Genomic DNA, 22,329 nt, shown 5'->3' with positions numbered 1-22,329 from the left:
AAGGTAAGGTGTACACCGGGGAACAACCATTTCAGATCAGAGATATCCACACTGAGTCTGATGGAAGTCATCACCATTTTTTTTAGGTGGAAAAGGTGGAAAAAATCAAGGCAGACAATTGAAGGACAATGTGCTCCTATTTTGGTTTTCCCATCAGCTGCTAGGAATTACAGGTTAATGTAGGCTCTGAAGATTGAACCTGAGGGTTCAGGCTGGGCTTGTCCTTTATTAAAATTCATTTGTGTATCCCTGCTCTCTACAAAAATATACAAGCCCACTATGGACCTTGTTAAATTCATGGTCCTGGCAATATTTCATGACACAGAGCTCCATAAACCAACTCTGTGAACCTCAATGCCATGCAATGTGATTTCACTGTGCATTGCCTCACTCAGGTGTGATGACAGTACTCATAAATCTCACTTTTATTCGTACAACAGCCACTCCCAGCTCACTGTCTAACCCCCTTCTCCCCATCTCTTCACTCGGGTGTCCACAGGCTTTCCATCTCACCAAGCACTCTCTACCCACCACCTCTGCAGCCAACAGCTACTTCAACTGCTCAAGGGCAGGAGAACATGGGGCAGAGCTCTGCAGTGAGCTCCCTGACATATGCCCACGTATGTACACACTTCATTCAGGACCTTTCGGGGTGTCTGAAGGGGCTGAGAGTCTGCCCTGCACCACCCATGACTTTGATCGTATCATCACTGCATTTTGTTCACCCGAGAGCAGCACATTCACTTAACATAGCTCTTTCCCTGCTGTTCCCCACAACCCTTCCTGGCCACAGCTAACTTAATAACTTGGTCTCATGTGCAGATTTTCACACAGCGTCTCTCTCCTCCCACCTTTCCAAGTCATTAAACAATGCACTAAATCACATGGGATTTGGAAGGGAACCTGGAGGCCACATTAACCTCTTGCCACAGTGAAACTTGGCTGTTTAATCCCCTCATTCTTTCAGTCTCCTACTCAGTTTTTTGATCTATGTCAATATTTTGTCTCTCACTGACTGCTTAGCTTCTTCAGTAGCTCTTGTGTAGGATCTTTCAAAAGCCTTTTGGAAGTCTAAACACATTATATCAATCGGTCCTCCTTTATCCATTGCTTTATCGACACATTCAAAGAGTTGTAGGAGATTAGCAAGACGCAGTTTGCCTCTGCTGAAACCCGCGCTGGTTAGGCCCTATCAGACCACAATCTTCCAGATGTCTCCTGTGTTGTTTTTTAATTATCGTCCCCACCAGTTTACCAGATACAGATGCAAAGCTTACTGATCTATAATTCTCCAGATCATCACTGGAGTCTTTTTTTAAATATAGGTACAACATTTGGTCTTCTGCAATTCCCCGAATCAGTAGCTTTTTTTTTTTTTTTTTCCACAAGAGATTGCATATTTTTGTTAGCAGCTCAATCACTTAAGCTCCTTCCAAACTCTCAGATTTAACCATCTGGACTTGATAACTTATTGTTCAGGGAAGCGGGGGAGGTTTTGTGGGAGGGCTTTTTGTTGTTATTTTTTTTATGATTGGCTTTGTCCCAGCACCCTTTATTCTGCCAGCATGGTTTCCAACAGTTCCTTATCTAAGCAGATATGGGAAAAGAATCTCACAAACACTGTTGGTAGGAACGACTGGTATAAGAGAAATCATAAGAGAATTCAGCTCCCCAGCAACATCCTAAAATTGGAGATACTGAGTCACTTTAAACACAGGAGGTGACTGGAATTGATCAGTGTGAGATTTCTTGGATAACTTCCACCCTGTTCCGACCGACCAGGCTAGTTTTGCTCATTTGTTTGGGTCTCTTGCTGAATAGTGATTTCCACCTTGACCCCAGAAGATTCAGGGCAAGAGCAGAGCTAGCTTGATTATACAGAGCCCAAGGTGCGATAAAAAGAAAGCGACCTCAGTGCTGGGGGATGCATGAACCTGGGAGGAGATGAAACCCAGCAAGGATGAAAGGAAGTAAATCAGAAGGTGAGCAGAACAATGCTGGGCTGTTAGCTCCATTGATTGCCTTTCAACTGTGAATAAGCCCCAAGACATGAAACGCAATAGGAAATGCTGGGGAACTCAAATAAGTAGCCCCATTATATGAGTGTTTCTCTCTTTGTGCCGGGCTGGTTCTCGATAGCTCTCCCCACGCTGGCTGGCTTTAAAAGGCATGGCAGTTCAAATCAGGGCACAGCCCGATGGCCCTGACACCACTGACTTGAGGCCACATGACCCATGGATCCTACAGCACAGGGACAGGGAAGAAGCTCAAAACAGGCAACCAGCACCTACACGTCTGTGTCCCAGATCCACCGCGATGAACGTGTGCCCAGCTGGGGGCACATGTTCACGCATTTCACCTGCAAGCCTGTCTGCAAGCCAAGATGGGTGGTGCAGCTTCTGGAAGCCTTCTGCAGGCTGCCACGCTCCCATCAGAAATCACTTTTGGATTATCTGTAGGAAACCTGCCCACACTCTGTGTTAGAGCTGGTATACATGCCCTACCTGACGCACGTGTACTCAGGTATATCCTGCAAAGGAGGAGAAGAAACTTCCCTAAACCTCTTCTTTTCTTGCTGCTATTCCGTTCTTAAGAGAGATACTGATGGGGCAACTGAGGAGAAAGCTCAGCCTCCTGCAGCTGGTGAATTCACTTCTTGCGGACACTGCCTGTGTGAGGTAATTCGGCCATAAATATTTCTCAGAAGCAGTCTGAAGACATGTATCCCAGATAGGCCACCTTCCACCGCCCAACACAAGTCCCCAGCTCCTCTGTCACACGTGTGCACCATCGGCTGTCCTCGGATATGCCCAGCAGTGTCTGTGGGGTGTGTGGGGCGAGGCGTGGGGCTGGGCACGGCCACCCGCCTGTCACAGTCAGTACCAGGGTCCCCTTGGCTCCCGTGACATCCAGGCCGACGCACGGCGTGGCTGCTCGGGGGGGCCCGGCCGAGGAGCCTGCCCTCCGCCGTTGAATCCCCACTCTGTTTCCACAGTGACGAGCCACAAGCTCCCTTTCTCCTCCAAGACAAACGGAGGCTTGAGTGCATCACCGCCTCGGCCCTGGCACACGGCACCCCGGGCATTACAGATTCTCCTTCAGCATCCAGCCCCCCACGAAGGGCTGCATCTCCCTTTCCCCACAGCATCCTCCCCTGCAGCCTGAAATGGTTTCCACACTTAATGGTAGGGGAAACTGAGGCACATCACGGCAATCTCGCTGGGATCAGGATTTCAGGAGCCCCTCAGTAGCTCATCCTGCTGGGCTTTAGAGGAAAGCATGCCGCAAAATCTGGTCGGTAAATACTCCTTGTCACTAGATTGAACACATCCACGCACAAGCACCAGGTGAACCACTCATCACCTGCAAACAAAACTAACCCTCAGCAACTAAGCCCCCAAGTGGCAGGTCTGGAAAAAGCCCCTGCAACAAGCAGTAAAGTTTTGTGCCCGCACTGTCCCAAGCAAGCACCTGTCCCCCGTGGGGCTGTCCTGCCCATGGTATGACCCATTTTTCTGCCACCATGCTCCTGAGGAACGATGCTGCCACTCCAGCCCCATGCGTGGGCCGTGGTGGGGTGTTGAGGACTCAGGTTCTCGGGGTGGGACGGGGCTTGCTCGCTGCTAACGCTGCAGTTCAGCCCCTTTTCCAGCCACCTCTCCCGACAGGAGGGACTGGAGCGGGCTGGCTGCCATGTGCCATTGCATCTGTCAAATTCTCCAGTGCGCACACACTGTCTGGAGCGCGTGCCAGGTGTGGAAGGACAAACAACACCGGAGCCAGCATCAAGCCAGAGCGGTGCAGATGTATAACGCCCAACGCAACGCAAACCTTGCCAGCACACAGTTAAGCCAACTTTGTTTTCTAAACAAATCTGAACCGGCGGAGTGAGTTCATATTGGATCAGCATTTTCCACCACGTAGCCGCAGCACTTTTGACCTGATACCGAGCTCCCTAGAGCTGGATTTATTGTCTCGTCCGCCCCGAGTCCATGCCAAAGCCATGCCCCGAGAGGGCTGAGGCATTTAACCAACGCCAAAAAGGCTCCATCCGGGAGGAGCCTGCTTTCTGCAAACCCCCCAGTAACGACACTGAGCGCAACCGCGTGGTCACGAGGGAGGAAGAGGAGTGGAGAGGGAGGGAAGAAGGGGTGCTGCTGAAGAAGGGACAGGCAGCACGAAGGTACCCGAAAAGAGGGAGAGAAACAGCCAGCGCCACCAGATGGGAGTGGAGAGGGAGGTGATGGGGTGGCCAGAGAGGGGGCACCGTCAACGGGCATCTGTGGGGGGCTAGTGGCCCCTTCCCCAAGGAAAAACAGTGCAGCCCCAAAATCTGACTCAGAAAAATGAGGAACATCTGCGCAGAGCCTGACACCACAGCCTGCCAGGTGCGAACCCCCAAACCTCCCCTCCAAAAGCCCCTCTTGGGCCTGCCCAGGCAGGGGGAGAAAGAGCTGCTCCTTGCTCCCTTCCCTTCCTCATGCCACAGCACAAAAATACTGCGTGGCAATAGCACAGCTGATCATCCTGCCTTCCCCGGTGGTAGGGGGCACCAAGGGCTGTCCTGGCAGTGGGCGGCCTGCTCAGGTGCCCCCCCCCCAAGCTTTGCACCCCAAACTGGGTCAGGCTGGGCCCCTTTGCTGCCTGTGCAGGGCAGGTGGCGTTGCCGGCTTATGAAACACGCAGGCTCCGGCAGGAAAACATCCCTTGCAGCCAGGCAGGAGCACCAGGGGACAGCAGATAAGCAGGGACAGAGAGCATCCAAAAGCAGTGCCAGGCTGGGCCGGGTACCAGAGGAGGTACCGGGCAGGGAAATGGAGGCCAGCACCCTCCGCGGGGAACGGGGATGCCCAAAATACCTGCGAGCCAAGGAGGGAGGGGGCCCCCCCGCCTGCCCCACAGCCGGCAGCGTGATGCCCTGTGGCAGGATGTGTCCCCGAGGGGACCCAGGCCCTGCTGGCAGAGCCCGACCGTTCTGGGTTGGAGCAGCCTCCTCCTCCGCCGCCTCTCTGCAGCATCAGCCCGGCTGCCCGTTCTCCCCAGAAACCAGGAGGAAAAATGTCACGGGGAGAGGAGCAGACAGGTGTGTGCGCAAAGAGAAGGGTGAGGAAGGAGGGGAAGAGGCTCAGGACCTCGCGCAGCAACCATGCAGCGTTTCCATCGCGAGCCTCCCCGCCCCGCAGATGCATGCGGGGGGAAAAGGGGGCCGGAGGGGGGGAGAGCAGCTCCTCGCTGCGGGGTGGCCGTGGGACGCTGGGGCTTCAGCCGTGGTGTGGCAGAATCCCCTGCCTCTCCCCTCCCTCGCACCTCTGGGGAACAAGCAGGAGGGAGATGGATGCAGGCAGCCGAGCCGGGGCTCGCTTACCTGGCGGTGCCTGTGCTGGGGGGCTGCGGGTGCGCGGGAGGTAAATCCACGGCTCTGCTCGCCTCTCCGAGCGCTGGCGAAGGCCTCCGTGCAGTCACATCGAGGAGTGGCCTGCGGGTAGGTGCTCCAGCTCACCGCTCGATCGAAGCTGCCGGGGATTCATCGCGAAAGACTTCGCCTTCTGCGAGGAGAGGAGAGGAGAAAAGGGAGGAAAAAAAAAAAAAAAAGAAAGAAAAAAACACCAGCTTAAGACTTGGAGGGTAGATTCACTTCTTTCTTAGGTTTCCAATGGCAACTGAATATACCACAGATGAAGATCCAGGGTGTGTGTGTGTGTGCGAATGTGCGTGTGTGGGAGGGACGGAGAGATGCACAGCTGCTGAGTCCACAGGCAGCATGGGGTGCGAGCGAGCCGGGGCGGAGGAGACGGTGTGGGAGCAGGCAGCTGGACACAGGCAGCGGAGCAGGCAGACAGACCGACGGAAAGGGGTTTGGAGGATGGAGACAGGGTGGCCTGCATCCCCAGGGGCCAGGCTGGCAGACACACAGCCTCCCACCCGAGGTGCCCCCCGCGGGCTCTCCTCACGCTCAAAGTGCTGCCACTCGCACCCCCCAGCATCCCACCCCTGCCACGCCACCTTGCACGGATCCCCCGCCAACTCAGCCCCCCCAAAAGGCAAGGTGTTGGCTTCTCTCCTTCGCGTGTGCCGCACTGACGGGGCTGCACAGCTGTTTGGGCATGCCTCTGACCTTTCAGACAACCACCACGCAGCCACATCAGCTACACGCAGCCTGTGCCGCCGCTCCGGAGCACGCAGCAGCAGCATTTCTGCGTGGCAGAGTGAACGCTGGCCCCTGCATGCTGAATTCCTGAACATATCTATACCACACACAAACCCCTGACCACTTATCCATAATTTTCACCGCACAGAAACACGTCACTTAATAAACCCACCTCTGTGCCAATACCAGAAATACTGCCATCTACACACACACACATCTACATCGCAGCAAGCGGTGCACCAGTATATCACAACGCACCCATCAATAAGAAAACAAAAGCACATAAAACATCCCGACACATTTAGGAACATAAGTCAAGCAAGCACCGCTGGCTGCATATCACACACGGATATACTATGCTTACAAATTGCCTGCAGCACACAGGCTGATAGCATCAGACACTGTTACCTACCTAACTCAGCCCACACAGTGGCAAACCATCCTTCTGGATCCTAAACGCTAGCCCCAGCATCATCAAACACCAGCCATATTCTGTCACATGGAAAACACAAATACTCATCAACATCCAGCACAGGCAGGCAAACACAAACTACACATGAAACGCAGACAGCCGGCATCACTCACCAAAAAAAAATAACATCATCCTTGGAAGTTGGGAAGCTGGAACTCACTTTGGAGACAGCTGCATCACGCTGTGCACCTGCACGTGTGCACACACGCACACCTACTGCCTCCATCCCCCAAATCTTCCTTTTTCTGCGCTTTCTCTAGTTCTTCCTGCTCCACCACCTCCCAGCAAAGCCCAAGTATCTGTCCACTGACATGGGTTGCAGCTCCTTGGGGCAAAGTCGGTGGAGCAGAGAGCTTGTGAAATGCTCATCCCTTCTCCCTTCCACCTTTCTTCTGATGTGCGTAATTTGTGTGCAAAGAAGAGCGCGAGGTCCCGCCAGCCCCGAGTGCTCTGAAATTGACTGATGCCGGCTACCTGCCCTCACACACACACACACGCACCGGTTTCCATGTCTCTTCACAAAGCATCCCCCAGCCTCCCCACCACCACATGCAAATGCACCCTCCCCAACGTTACTCAGCCACGCACGCTGCCCAGAGCCACCTACTTCACACCTCCCCAGGCGCATTCCCACCTTCCCACGCACGCACCGCACGCACTGCTCACACCTGCGGGCGGCAGCGCACGAGGAGCCAGGAAAAAAAAGCTGTGGGGAAGCCCCCAGCACCGCCTCGACCCCTCCAGCATGCCCCTCTTCCACCACCACCATTTACCTTTCAGAAGTGCCTGCAAAAGGGTGAGTATTTCCTCTCCCTCGTCTCAACTTGGCCCATGCAGCCGGGCAATCTCTGCCTGCTAGGGCTGGCGTTTCCTCTCCGTTGTGCTCAGCTGTACCTGCTCGCCTCTGCCCACAAACATCAATTGTGCATTACAGGAGATGAATAATGCAGGCTGAAAGGGGACAAGCGAGAGCCTTTTGGGCCTCAGCAAGGCACGTGTACAGAGCGGAGCGGAGAAGGAGCTGCCTCATTTTGTCAGAGCTAACATGTGCTGCTGAAGGTGGAAAAGCCACCGCGGCCTTAAGTGCCTCTTGGGTTAAAGCGCTGTCAGGAGGGTGATTTAAAGAGGGCTTTGGCCTCAGGGTTTCTAATAGGAGCTGGGAGGTGAGACGGAGGTGTCGTGTGTGGGTAGGCAAGGAGGATCTTCATCGCTGAGATACTTAGCACTGAGCTAAGCAGCTGAAGAGAGCTGTTGGTGGAAAAGGGAACCATCGTCCTAAACTGGCCTCCAAACCATCTGCTCCTGCGCGTCAGGGGCATGAAAGCAGCACCACGATGGGCTGAACAAGCAGCAAGGGAAAGAGGCAGCAGGGTGAACAGGAGCAAGGGGGATGTGCATGAGTGTTTGCACATGTACATCTGCATGGTGTTCGTCTTGTTCATCTCTAAAGGATTTGTTCTGCCTCATCCTCACATACCTGCTTTGTGCTGGCAAGCAAGGAGACCTGGAAGATGCAAAAATGTGCCTCTGTCAGTGTTTCCATGAGTGTGAGCCAATGCTGGAAGGGGACAAGAGGGACAACGTGGTGCCACGTGTGCACGTGGGTGTGCAGGAATCACGGGGAGTGGTGTGACCATGTTTGTGCATGTGTGCGTGAGCATTTCCTACAGGCAGCCTCTATACACTGACTGTGTTAGTGTACATCTGCAGCTTGAGCATCCCTGTGATGTTACGAGTGCACACAGAACTGTGCCACGTGCCCCCTTGGATGTGCTCACGTCCGCAGAGAAGGGATCCCTCTCTGGGTGGAAGAGTCTGTCTGGCTCCTGCGCTGCCTCTCCTCCGGGTCTCTGCTTCTCCTTTCTCGCCTTCCCTCGGTTCCCCTCGCTCACTGGCAGCAGCGTACTCTGCCCCGGGAACCGACTCCCACACAGTAACACACAGCAAGGGAACTCCCTTCCTTGCAGTTCCCTGGTATCTTCCCATACCAAGAGCCAGAAAAGGAAGGAAAACCTCGCTGGGCAACCTGAACTGAACCCATTCCTTTTCCGCGTCCTTACCACCCATTTCCAGCCCCCTGAAACTGCATCACGAGCCTTCACCCAAACCCTGAATTTCCACCACAAAGCAGACTCGAGGTTCACATCCAGCCCCTGGGCCATCTAAAGCTGAGACAGCTCAGGTAAGACAGCCCAAGGTACAGTTAGGAGACAGCAGCCCCTGTATCTGAGAATATAAAGTGACTCCTGCAGTCATACCTGACTGATTTTCAATTCCCCAGCCAGCATCACCCACAGCCGGGATTGGTGCAGGAAACGTTTTGCACCAATTGCAATCAGCCCAGCTCAAGTTCATGCCTCCAGAGCCAAAGGGACATGTCTTGGCTGCTCTGCCACTGCTCCCACTTCGTAAGGCTAAACCTAGGGCCAGATCCCAGACGTACTGAGCAACCTCCCAGCTGGGACCCAAAGCACGGAGCCTGCCCACTGGGAGGACATCCTGGGGCATTGGGCTTTATCAAGAAAAAATAAATAAATAAATAAATAAATAAAATAAATAAATAAATAAATAAGCCATTTCTTTATTCCTTTAACCAGTTCTGCAGATCACTACCTTCCTCCCAAACACCATACCCTGAGCTATATATATTTGTTCGAGCGATGATCTAAATAATTCCCCAAATTAAACTACAAGTGATCGGCCTCCATTTCAGGCTTTGCCTTTGCCCCGTGTCCCATTCTGCTCCCATCCCCTGTGGAGAACAAAACTGGCACACTGGAGGCAGATGTGAAAATCCATCCACCAAACTGATATCCCCAAATTTCACCCAGCACTGTATGCTGAAAGCCTCCAAACTCAAATTCTGTCTCCTTTACTTTGTCCCCAGGTTTCCTCTGAACAGAGACCCAGCCTTTCGCCTTGTTGCTCACCAGCAAGACACTGAATTCCTTATAAATAAGAGAGCTCAGTGGCACATCCCATCCATTCCCCAATGTTTTCCCCACACCGTACAACTGAGAAGGTCCATCTCGTTGATTCTCCAGACCCATGGTGCAGGTGTCTGGGAGCCAGGCCAGGATCTCCCCAGGTGGTTTTTGTTGTTGTTTTTGGTTTTCTCAGAGAGGATCCCTGCACGTAGCTGAGGCAGTTTGGGTGACCTTTTCACTGCTGGCAATCACGACCAGGAAAAACAGCGCTTTGTGTTAAAATTTAACACAACCAGTGCGGGCCAGCCACAGCAGCCACTTGGGGCTCCCCAAGTGCAGCAACACCATCATTTCTGCTCCTCTCTCAGCTTGGAGCTCCTCCACCATTTGCCTCCGCTCTTCCCTCACCCTAAGGTCTCTCCCCCAGCCCTGAGCCCCTTTCTCCCCTCCTCATCCTCCCCCCTTTCCCCGTGAGCAGCTCCTGCCCATGCCTTTCCCCATCCTCCAGCTGAAGGTCCCTGCTGAGCAGGCAGAGCAAGCCCCTGATTACCATTCAAGCTGGATTCTCATTAGGCAGAAATGCCCCTCCAGGAGATCCATTAACAGTCCATAAGGTTAACTTAATCCAGCCAGTCTTGTGTGGTCTCTGCCCAAATTCCCTATTACATTAACAATCTTGAGTCTTAATTAGCATGTGAGGCAGAGGTGGCATTATTAATGGAGATAATGCAGAGCGTTAAGAATAAACAGGCCAGGCCGGCTCTCCCCCACCATGCATGCAAATCCTTTTCTGTGCAGGAACTGCGGGAGCATCCCCCATGGGCAGCATGCACGGGCTGGGGTGCTCTCCGCTGACAAAGAGCCCCAGGACACGAGGCCAGGCTGGCGCAGGAGGGCCGTGGAGAGGAAACGAGGGAGAAGAAGCCAAGCCAAGGAAGAAGGCTCTAATGACAGGCTGTTTTCCGTGCCCCCAGCCTGCTAATCCACACCTCCAGCAGTGCCGGGTAGGCTGGGGATGGAGTGGGATGAGCAGGGCCCTGAGCAGAGCCCAGCCTTCCCATTTCCCAGCACAGCAAGCTCCCGCTCCCTCGGGCCCACCAGCCAGCCCCTGCCAAATCCATTTGTCCAATCTTGCGTTTTCTACTAATCCTGTTGAGCCATCCTTTAAGTTGCTCTCAGGCAGAGATAGAAAATGCGGCTGATGCCTTAAGATGCTTCCCCCGACCTTGCTCAATTCAAGATAAAGGGCTTTGATTTAAAAAATTACAGTGGGGGTCTGTCACTGATCCATCCCGTGGATTAAAGGAAAGCAAACAGAGGCACGGGGTGCAGCCGGTGTTAACTGAGCAGGCAGGAAAGGAATGTAAGGTTACAACAGCATGGGGTATCAGGCAGAAGAAAGTGAAGTTAAGAAGGGAAATGCCTTCTCCCTCGCCATTCCCACTCTCGGCTACTGGTATGAGAGCCTTACACACACCTGGTTTGGTGCAGTGTGTCGCTGCACCTTCCCTGGTCTGTGAGGAAGAGTGAGGCTGCTGCACTGCCCCGTGGTGTCAGCGGGCAGGGAGCACGCTGATGGAGTTGGAGACGAGCTCCCTGCCCCATGAGAGGTGCTCTGCAGGGAACAGAGACTGAAATCTCAGGACATCAGTGGCTGCTACAGGGATCAGCCCTGCTCTGTCCCCAGCCCCTCGCTGCTGCCTCTCCTCCTGATGCTACTCAAGCCTCTCTGCCTTCATCTCTTGCCCCTTCCTTCACATCAAACCTCTCCCCTCATCCTCACCCCTTGCTGGCATTACCATCCCTCAGTCTCCCCGCTGCCTCCCCTGGCCCAGCTCCCATCTGACAGCATCTGAGCAGGCTTCCCATCACTCACCTCAGTCCCCCACAGCCCTGAATTCAAAGCTTACTCAGAACAGCTTTCCTCGGCAGATGTCCTAAGGGCTACAGAAGGTACCTTCTTCTTTCCCTGAACCCTCCAGTCCAAAAGGTTGTTTCACCCTCTCCCAGACCCTTTTTCATCCTGGCATGAGCCCATTTCCTCCCTCTGAACCTATTTTCTTTGAAGAATGACCACAAGATGGCTGGTGTTCCATTTTCATTCGTCTTTCTTCCATCAGCTGGCTGAGAAAATCTTAATGTCAGCGAGGGTTTTGTTACTGAATCTCTCAGTCTGCTTTAGAAAAGCCTAGTGCTGACCTGGGAGATGACTCTTGGGCATCTCTTTCAAATGGGTCAAGATCTCTCTGTGCTGTTCTTAAGTTTGAGAGCTTTCTCAGATGTAGTCCACATCCTCTTACCCTCTCTTCCCACTCTCCTTCACTGAGCATCACACCAGCAGGATGTCCAACCCGTATTTTCCCAAGGCATTTGTGTCTGCAGGCTGACCCTTCATCAATCATCCCTTTCCTCTCTGCTGATCTGAACAGCACCTAGTCATGTTCAGATCAGAGTCCTAACCAGCTCTCCATCACCTCTGGCCTGTCAATCCCCTCACCTGCTCCACATTGGCCAGTCCTAGCTCCTGTCTGTGCTGAACACCACAGCTCCTGCCCACATAAGCCATCCCTGCATCCTGAGGTCCACTTCAACACTTTCCTTCCTATTTTTCCAGGCCTCCTAGAGCCCTGCCCAGTCCCGTCTTTATGGCCCAAGGCACCCCTAGCTGGTTCAGAGCCCTTGCCCAGCTTCTTCCCCTCCTCTACATCGTGCCCTGCAGCTGACACAAAAACATTCACCTCTGTGGGACCTGGAAAAGAGATGATAAGAGACTGCAACACGAGAGAGATCTATAAAACCCACACAGGAAGGTTAGAGGGGACAGGTATTGACTGTCTCCTCCCACCCAAGAATTAAGGGTCGGGAAATCAAACAAGAATGTAACAGGCTCAAGACAAGCAGAAGCTGTTTCACTCTGCATTTTTAAGCTGTGGAACTTCCTGCTCTAAGTTTCTGTTGATGTTAAAACTTGAACTGACTTCAAAAAGTGGTGGAACAAAGTCATGGAAGAAAAAAATCCATAGAGACCTAAGAGGTGTACAGCAGATCTTCTAGCACAAGACTTCAGCCACACATCACTAGAGGCTAAAAGGGAGGTCAGAGGAAGTGTTCCTGTCGGTATGCTCTTCCCTCTGGCCATCCTGTGTTAGCCACTGTTGGAGATACTGGACTGGACTGGAAGGACCTCCATCTTGGATCAGAAGATCCTTCCTACATTCCCATGGCTTTCCACAGACAGACTGACCAAGAGGTCAAGGGCAAGTAGGAGCTATGAGTACCAATGTCATGTTGGTGCATGAGGTCTTCCTGGAGATGGATAGACAACAGAACAAACAGACCCCCTTCCAAGAAGGGTTTTTTCTCCCTGCCGTAAAGCTGGAAGGAGGTCTGAGGTCATCTCAACCACTCATCCTAGTACAGATCCTTGCTGGGGATAACATCTGTGCCTAGTCCCCTCGATGTGTTGTTCCAAACTTTGTGAGACCAAATCCCCTTTCCCTGCTGATAAACACAGAGCCCTTTCAGCAGACCATCTGTAACGGGGGCAACCCCTCTTGAACTCCCTTCCATTTTCCTGACCTGTCTATCACACTATTCACGGCAGCCTCTCCACACTAATCCTTTTATTCTGATCTGACTCAATTTTCCTGGCCTGTGACTGCAATGGGGGAAAAAAAAAAAGGAGGGGTGTTAATCCTCCTGACCTTGTTGTCCCAATTCTGAGCCATCTGTGACTAGGGAGTCAGAGGACAGAAGCCTGATCCTCCTGACCCCACTGTCCCCATGCCAAACCATCTTTGCCTGGAAAGAGGGAACCATTAATTCTGGAAAGTTTAGCCTGTACTCTTCTAGAAAGCTGTTGTGGCAAATCCCCTTTTCACCCAAGGCACTTCCCACAGGATTGTTTCCTAGACTACCTCTCCAGCCAGAAAGGATGGGCTCATCAGACTCTATTTACTCATTCCCCCCGTACCACTTCTGTGCTCCCTCAACAACACTATCTGCACATTCTCCAAAGGTTCTTCCCCTTGCTCAGCCTCATCTCACACTTCTGCCCATCCTTTGCCCCTCCAAAATAATCTCTTCCTTTCCTCGGTATTTACAGTCCTCAAATACATGTGAACCATTGTCGTGTCATCATCTAGCCAAGCTCTACATATTTAGTCCTTTTAATCTCCCCTCATAAGTCCCTCAAGCCCTTTCATCATTTTTTGTTTCTCTTTTCTGAATTCCCTCCAATTTATCACCCTCCTTCAGTTAGAATAGCACCCAGGTTTGAATGCCAGGTTTTCCAGACTGGCCTCACTACAGCCTTGGAAATAACATGAATCAGGCCTGCCTCGTGGTTCAAGGCTTGATGTTTCTGGATGTACCTGAGCACGCAGATGTCAGAAAGGCTAGCTCGCTTCATACATGTGGCACCAGGGAATACAACTCAGGTCTATCTCCAAAAGCACAGGACCTCTCCCTGGGGACCTGAAGAAGCAGCTTCGTTAAGGACAGGGGGAGAAGAAGATATATGGACACGGAGGATGGATGGCATCCAGCTGAACATGGCACACAGCTACAAACACTTACACACTCACAAACCTCGAGAACAGCAATCAAGTCCAAGACATGGAAAAGGTGCATTACACACATACTCATATCAGAAATAAATGCACATACAATTACCAGAGGCACTTACACAAATGCACACAGGCATTCATATATGTGGATAATATGGATGAAGCTATAAAGAAGGGAATGGCCACATGCAGACTTTTTGCACACACACGTAACCTGTGCATGCAAGAAGATAGGACAGACAGTCTAGCAGAAAGAGCTACTCTTCCTGCTCACACATACATGTTCTCATGCATATGCTGATGTTCCCAGAGAAAGGAGAGCTCACAGAGCCCTCGTAGTAACCTAAAATACACAGGCAGCTCTGACCCATCTGGTCAACAGACTGAGCTCATGAGCCATAGAAAGAATGAAGACAAACATATGACACCTTGCCTTAAGGCAACTGGTAGCCTGTACATCATCCTGGGACACAGCCTGCATGTCCATAGTGCCTTCAGTGGTGATTAGCTTATCACCAACACCTTTCAAAAGCGATGTGGGTGCTGAGGAGCACAGAGGGGAAGGGATTTCCCCACAGGCCAGCTGTGGCAGAGCGAGGGATCCTTCCTGATGTGCTGGGACCCTTTACCCACATGTCACATTACTGGTGGCCCTTCCTTACAAAAGTATCTGCTCCATCTCTGTGCTATCAGAATAACTGACACCTACAGGAGTCAAAACTACCCATGGCTTCTTGCAAAGAGTACTTCCCCTACGGCATACCAACTCAGACAGGTGTTAACTTCTAGTGTGGGTGCCTCTGTCTAGAGAACGTGGGTTCTTGACCCCAGACACCCCATCTCACCTCTGGAGACTTCACGTGGCACCATCAGCTCCATAAAGCATCGCCTGGAACTAAATTATGTGCCAAAAGGCTGGAGATGTGCTCGTGGGGTGGCTGCAGACAGGAAGGCCTAGCCCTGGCACCTCGCTTGGGGCAGTGCAGGAGGGTGGACGGGCCTGACCTTCACAGACCCTCCAGGTCACTCACCACTACCTGGACGGGCCTGACCTTCTGGTCACTCACCTGGCTCCTAACAGCTTGTTTCCAGCCCCTCGTAACGCCGGGGAGAGAGTGACAACCGCCCTCCCCTCCTTCTGTACCTCAGCTGGTCGGCTGGAACTGGGCTTCCTCTTGGCTTGTCAGTGCTGAGCAAATGAGGTCATTTCTCCTCAGCAACAGCGAATTATTTGGTCGGTCCTACTCATGAACAAAGCAGTTCATCTCGGGCAATGGCTGGGTACCTCCGAGCTGCCAGGAGACCCAAAGCCTGCCGTGGGGTCTGCTCTATTAAAGAGGAGGCCACGGGTCGACAAACAGGGCACAAAGCTGCCACGCCGGGTGGGGAGCACAGGGAAGCCAGGACATGGACATAGCTCTGCTAACGTGAGGCAAATATATATATAATATATATATATTTGGGCTAAGAGAGAGAGCAGCCAGGTCTCTCTGTCTCAGCAAATGTAGTGATATTTTCTGCCACAGCTGCTGACGGCACCGGGAGGCTCTGGCAGGCCCCGATGTGACCACGAGCCCTGCTCCCAGGTGGGCAGCACGCTCCGCCATGCACCAGCGGGGTCAGGCGAGGCAGCTCGCCCTGCCCGGAGCTGCAGCTGGCTCTGGACACGACCCGGGGAGGAACGACCACCATCACGGCTCTGCTGCCCTCCCTCCTCCCTGCCTGCGGTTTTACCTTTCAGATTTTAACCGCAGGCTGCCCCACAGCCAACACAACAGCTCGCAGTGTCCCCCCGCTGCCCCAAATGCACTCTCTACCCTGCAAGCGGCTCCTGCTCCACGGCGTGGCTTTGCACCAGATCAGACAACGCATCCCCAGATACCCGTTTCTCCCGGAGCTGGGTGAAGAGAGGGAAAGTCCACGCATCCGCGGCTGCTGGCATGGTTTTTGATGGGGGGGGAGAGCAATGAAGGCAGCTCCCCGCATCCCAGCAAACCTGCCCGCTGCTGGGCTTGGTGCCCTGAAAGGCGAGCACGTAGCGGGGGGGAAAATAATGGGGCGAGGAGGGTGGCGGGTGAGGAAGGGGCTGGAGGGGAAGGTTTTTAAGCTAGGGAAATCAGTGGGGTTGGAGTGGCTGCTTCTCACCCCCGGCACCGCGGCAGAAGCCCTCCGGTCCCTGCAGTTCCCTCACCGCTGCTGGTACAGTCTGCACGGGGGGGGGGGGGGGGGGGGTGAGGCGGGAGGGGGGATGTATTTAAATAAATTAATAATGCATGCTCCATGCAAATGAGCCTTCCTTGGAATATTGCATTAGTGATGCTGCTGGGCTGCGTGTGCCCAGAGCCAGGAGTGGCGGGGTACACAGGGACGGGGTGGGGGAAGGAGGGAGGGGGTCACCCCCAATCCCCCCATACCCCGGCACAGCACCAATCCACCCCCTCCACCCAGCACCCCCACATCACGCACTCCCTCTTCCTCCCACCTCCCCGTGCATGACAAATACCTTGGCTCGCAGCAGGCAATGCAGGCTCCCTGGTCCCCTAGGCCCCCTCCAGGGACGCGGGCCCCCCCTACACATCCACGCACACTCCCTTCCCCTGCACATCACCATCGCCCTCCTCCTCCAGCATCAGCAGCACTCTCCCCGTCCGTGCTTCATAGCTCTCTACCTCCAAGGTGGGCAGAAGGCTTGTGCTCTCCAGCCTTCAGGGGGAAAAAGGAGAGGAAGCAGCTCCTAAGCCTGGCCTTGCACATGTGCACCCACTTCGTGTGTACGCACCGGCCCCCGGCAGCAGCAGGCGCCTGCGTGAGGGTGCAAATGGACCATGGCTGCAAGATGCCTGCGCCCGCAGCGCCCGAGCGGTGCTCTGCTCCCCACCACCTCCTTCTCCAGATGCTCATCAGGATGTTTGCAGGCATATTTTGCTTGTGCACAGCCTGCTTCCCGCCGCCCCTGCACACGTACACACGTGCACACACGTGTGCTGGCATGCATGCGTGCGTACAGGGGTAGGGGGGAGCCACGGCAGCACACACACAAGAGGGCATTACGCAGAGCAGCTCCCGAATATGCTGCCTGCTGCAGCATTAGCAGATTTATGCTGCCTTTCCCCAACCAGATCCAAGCTCTGGAATGGGAACAGCAGCAGCTGTGCACTCCTGCCTGTCCTAGGATGAGAATAGGATGCGTCTGTTCGCCTTTCTCCCCCACCCCCACGCCTCCTCCTTCCCCCTCCTCTTGCTCCCATTCATTCATTCAGCTTCTCCTCCCCCCCATCCCATGCCCCAAAGCAGGAGGATCCTTATGCATAAAAATGTGGGCACGCTTTCCCTGGCGGAATAACCGGGCACGCAGACACCCTGCAAGCAATGCATATGCACATACGTATGCACCCGAGTAGCTGTCCTGGGCCCCTACGCAAACAGCCAGATCCCACCACCACCGCCACGCACACGCACTCGCCAGACGCCACGCAATGACTTTTCTGCAGCCAGCCAGCCTCCCAGCAGAGCGGTGTAAGAGCAGAGCAGAGATTTACTCACTCCCCTGCATCCAAACCAGGCAGACGTTCACACAGCGCGCGCGCGCGCACACACACACGGGAACATCACCGGCTGCAAAGGCTCCCCGACAAAGTTTGCGAGGAGGCAGGGGGCTGTGGGATGAGGCTGTCTTTTTCTCCCCACCATAACTGTGAGCGATATCCATAGGTGTCTGCGCATCCATAGCTATATATACGGGGGATACGCATGTACCTATGGATATATTTGTGCATACAGATGTATACACACACGCAGACACACACACACGTACATCCACACATGCACGTATCCCCTCCTCTTGCAGAGTCTGAACAGAAGCAGAGCACTCAAACCCAGCTGCAAGCCCTGGACCTATTCAGCATCCCGAGCCCCAGCGCTGCACACACACACACGCAGAGACACACACACTGAAGGGGAGCACCTTTCTCCCTTCCCATCTCCCCATGTGGGCTTTTTTCCCCCGGCCGCTTCTCCTCCCCACCTCCTCGCACTCACCCCTCGCCTTCATCCTCGGGCGGGAGGCATCCGCCCCGCCGTGGGGCACGGGCAGGGGGGAGAAAGCCGTCCTCCCCCCTTCTCTCTCTGCACCCCCTCCGAGCTCTCGGAGAGGACGACAGCAGGGGACACGCCAGCCGGCCGCACGCCCCAAACGTGGCACACGCACACGCACACGCACCTACCTGCTCCCGCAGGGGCGAGCGCTCCCGGCTCCCACGCGTGCCATGCCCCACGAGGCGGCAGGAGCCCCAAAGCCCTGCCTCGAAGCCACCTGCAGCCCCTCGGAGGTGGCCCCCCCCAGGCCCGTGCCTCCCCCTTTCAAGCCGTGTTTTCCCCTGCCCCGCCGCCCCTAGGCAGCGCTCCCAGCCGCGCAGGCACCCGGGCGGCACAGGCGGGGATGGAGCATCCCGGGCAGGGCGCGCACAGCCGGGGGATTTGCTGCTTTCTCCGCAACCGCATCACTGGGGGGGGGGGGGAGGAAAAAAAAAAAAAAAAAAGGCAAAAAAGGGCCGGATCGGCGTTTAAAAGCCGAGCGCTGGGTTCGCTCCGCTCTCCATCGCTCGCCGGCTCAGCCCCGCTCCGGTGCGGGAGGGAAACGGGGGGGCTGCCCGCGGGGCACGGGCGGGCATGGCACGGCCGCCGGGGGGGGGGGGTGGGGGGGGGGGTGGAAGGGGGGGCTGCGCGCCCCCGCACAGGCGCGCACACGCGAGGCAGCGGCTGGCCGGGAGCGCGCCCGCAAGCAGCGGCCGTGGGGAGTCGCGCGCGCCCCGCGCGGTGCAGCTCCTGGGGTGAGCTGCGGGGAGACGCAACAGCTGCCGGGGCTGGCTGAACTCGGGGGGGTTAAATGCAACAGCTCTGGGAGGCAACGCACACGCAGCTGCGTGCAGCAGCCACGGGATCCCACGGGTAGATGCAAACTGAACACACCGGGGCGTGCAAAAGCTGGGGGAAATGCAGCTCGATCGATGCGTGCCGCTGCAGCGTTTGCACATCGGCACGCGAGGGTGCAACGGGAGTTTGGAGCCTACCACGCACCTCCGTGGGTAACATGCCTTCGTGTACGCGTGCCAAACGCACGCCTGCCGTCGTGGATGGAGATCTTGCCTACAGGCAGGCACAGACGTACATCTGCACCAGCCACAGCTCAGCCCCCAGGCTCGCAGGGGCGACACCTGCTTGGAAATCTCCTGAGAAATGATCCAAAGCTCTCCCAGCAAGCGTAGGTGATGGCTGGAGATAAATCATCTCTGCCTCCAACCTCCTGCACGGACATGCAGACCACAACCGAGGGGAGGTGGATGGTCTATCTATGGAGGGACGGTCTGTCTCACCCAGCCACACACAGACACGCGACAGCCGCCAAGAAACTTGGGCACATAGGATGTCGGGTGGGAACTGGCTTCCTGGGATGGGGAATCCAGCCTCCTGCTGTTCCAGGCAGCCACACGGCAGGGCCGTGCTCAGAAACGTCTCACGGTCCATCCCGAAGGCTGTTGTGGCCCCTGCCTGCTCTGACGGTAGAAACCTGCCCCGACACCTATGTCTGCTCCTGACCGACCCGCACCCGCGTGTTCCCATGCCAGCTGAGCGTGTCCCTTGCTCAGGCACACATGGAGGGTGTAACACCAAAAAAAAAAAAAAAAACGCTCTGAAAGCTTCACGTGCTGCTAAGCAGACACCGCCTGCACCCCTTCTTCACACAAACACATGCATGCACGGCAGCTGGGTGAAGCCATTCCCCTGAGCATCAATACAAACACGCTTGCAGCAGCTCCTGGGAAAGCAGATGCTCGGTTCTGCCAGCACAGGCATGCACGCACATGTAACCTCGGATGGGAAACAAATGGCTTTCTTCGTGCAGTGTGCGATATAGAGAAATTACTCTGCCACGCACACCTGGCTGCAAGCAGCACTGTTATTAAATATGTGATATTGTGATTTCCCATTGCAGCTCAGGAATCGCAGCTGTGGACCTGCTCCTCATCCTGCTAGGTGCTGTAGAAATACAGAAGCAACGTGATTACCCTGTCTGTCTCACACTTGCAAACCTTTATGAGGGGTGGGCTCCTTTGAGCCCCTGTACCTTTTTCTCACTGTTGGGAGAGAAATAACCTCACACAGCTCCAAAACCAGCAAGGATGGGGCTGCCACTGACCTTCTCACACGCGTACAGCAGCCTCAGGGACTGGACAGCAAAGCCACAAAACCAGCCCCAGGCCTCACACCTTGACGGCACCAAGAAACGCTTTGGTCCCTTAGATACATGATGCCCTGTGGACAACGATGGGCAGGAAGCTTGTTGCTTCCTCTTCTCCCAAAAAACTGCAAACCCAAGTGGGAAAACACAGGCGCACTCCTCAGAGAGGCAGCAGGGTTTGGAACCAGATGATCTCCATGGGACCTTTCCAACCCAAACCATTCCATGATTCTGTGAGAGACAAGAGCTGAGCTGCTCTAAGAACATTTCTGGGTGCTCCCTTCAGCAGATGTCTCCTTCCAGTGGGTTAAATGTCCAAGCTATTTGCTTCACCTGAGATGAGAGGAGAAGGAAGCTTCTTATGGAAACCACAGACTCTAGTTTCCTTGCCCTGATCATTTTCAGGGATGATGACTGTGGGTTGCTTTCCTCCAAGCTCATTTAAAGCTAAAAAATGAAGGAACAAAATCTTGCTTCCATCTTTTTTTTTTTTTTTTTTTAACCTTCTCCAAGAAATACTGTCTGGTCTTGGAGGGTGTTGAAGCTGGATAAAAGGTTTCCAACTCCAAATCAATGTGGGACGTGCTCCCAGCTGAGTTCCTCCAGGACCATCTCAGAGGCTGTTTGGGATGGGTCTCCTCCAGGCTCTGCTGCTCACCCAGATGCCTTCTGCACTCAGAAGTGCTGGGACAGGAGGGCCCACGGGGGTCAAACTGTCCTTGTTTAAACTCCCACTGACCCAGGGACAGCTCTTAAATTAGGCAGAACAGAAAAGCACCAAGACACAGACACAAGCACCACATCCCCAGTGGTGTGGGGCGCTTGGGTCCACTTTCTGATTCAAAGCCATGCCCCTGGAGTTTATTCATCCCATGGCAGATGACCAACCAGAAGGTAGGGAAGCTCACCCCCATGTTTATTTTGCAGAGGCTCTGTCCTTGTCAGCAGCCCTGAAAAGACTCTGTTGTTTGTTACTTCACAAGGAAAAAAAAAAAGAAAAGAAAAAAAACCTTCACCAAGAAAAAAAAAAAAACTAAAGTACGTCACAGATACTTTAGTGGAAGTCAGCTGCAGAGGTGCTCCGCTCCACGTCCAGCACTACAGAAGAATATTCACCTCCTAATTCTTCTGTGCCAATGCCACCAAGACCACCACCCTCTGTCCCCTTAGCAGGGATGGAAACAGCCCCCAGAATTGCCCTGGGGGCAATTCTGCCCACGTTTCTGCCCAGCTGCTGCTCTGTCAGGCTGCTACACCTTCTAAGACTGGAGCTCCTGTTGGGCTAAATAAGGGAGCTGACCCTATTAGAGCAATTCCCCGGTGTTATTTCAACATATGCCAGGGAGCTGTAAAGTCCCAGAACAGCCCAGAACGTGGAAGCCAGGAAGGTGATGACGAAACTCGTGTTTTAACCCCCTGCTCCCAGGCTGGGGGACACCCGAGCTCATGTTCAGCATCCCCCATCTCCGGGCTGTGTGTGTGGGGAACGATTGTAGGGCCAGCTGATCAGCCCTTCTCCCTCTCTGCCTCTTCCCCTGTCCATCTCTCTGTGCCCCCCCAGGGGTGCAAGTGGGTCCCAGAGCTGGGGAAAGAGGTCCCCGGGAGGAGGCTGGGCTCTGACCTCACTGCAGTCACAATCTCTCCCCCGATCTCTACTGCGGTGAGAAGTGACAGATTGATTTTACAGCTCCGCTTGGAGCCGGCCGCTGGCCCTGGGCTGCGGATGAATCAGCTTTCTCTGGGCCTTGGCTTTTATTTCATTATTTCCCTGCAACTTCCTCACAGGCAGCAAAAGAGAGAGCGAGAGGGAGAGACACCGAGCTGGCAGATTTCCTTCCCTGCTCGTGGGGCCGTGGGAGCAGGGAGGGGAGGGATGGTTTTCGGGAGACTGACAGCTGTCAGCTACAAAGGCAGAAGTTTCTACAAAGGCACAAGTTTCTCCATCGGTTCTTGTGCCATCATGAAGAGCAAGGGTG

At 54.4% G+C, this 22,329-nt stretch overlaps 1 long non-coding RNA gene across 1 annotated transcript in view; it reads right to left on the bottom strand.

Annotated features, from left to right (window-relative positions):
- The window catches only part of LOC121063931, a 42,687-nt gene extending 24,073 nt beyond the window's left edge, over window positions 1-18,614 (bottom strand). Inside the window, exons 1-2 of the long non-coding RNA XR_005816227.1 lie at window positions 18,339-18,614; window positions 5,366-5,546 (exon numbers count right to left, since the gene is read on the bottom strand). This is a non-coding gene — a long non-coding RNA (uncharacterized LOC121063931). The remainder of the gene's footprint in view (window positions 1-5,365; window positions 5,547-18,338) is intronic.
- Between the last annotated feature and the right edge of the window lie 3,715 nt (window positions 18,615-22,329).

Source organism: Cygnus olor, chromosome 1 (assembly GCF_009769625.2).
Source record: "Cygnus olor isolate bCygOlo1 chromosome 1, bCygOlo1.pri.v2, whole genome shotgun sequence".
Taxonomy (NCBI): domain Eukaryota; kingdom Metazoa; phylum Chordata; class Aves; order Anseriformes; family Anatidae; genus Cygnus; species Cygnus olor.
The sequence above is the reverse complement of the archived record's forward strand: the minus strand, read 5'-3'. Positions and strand labels throughout refer to the sequence as shown.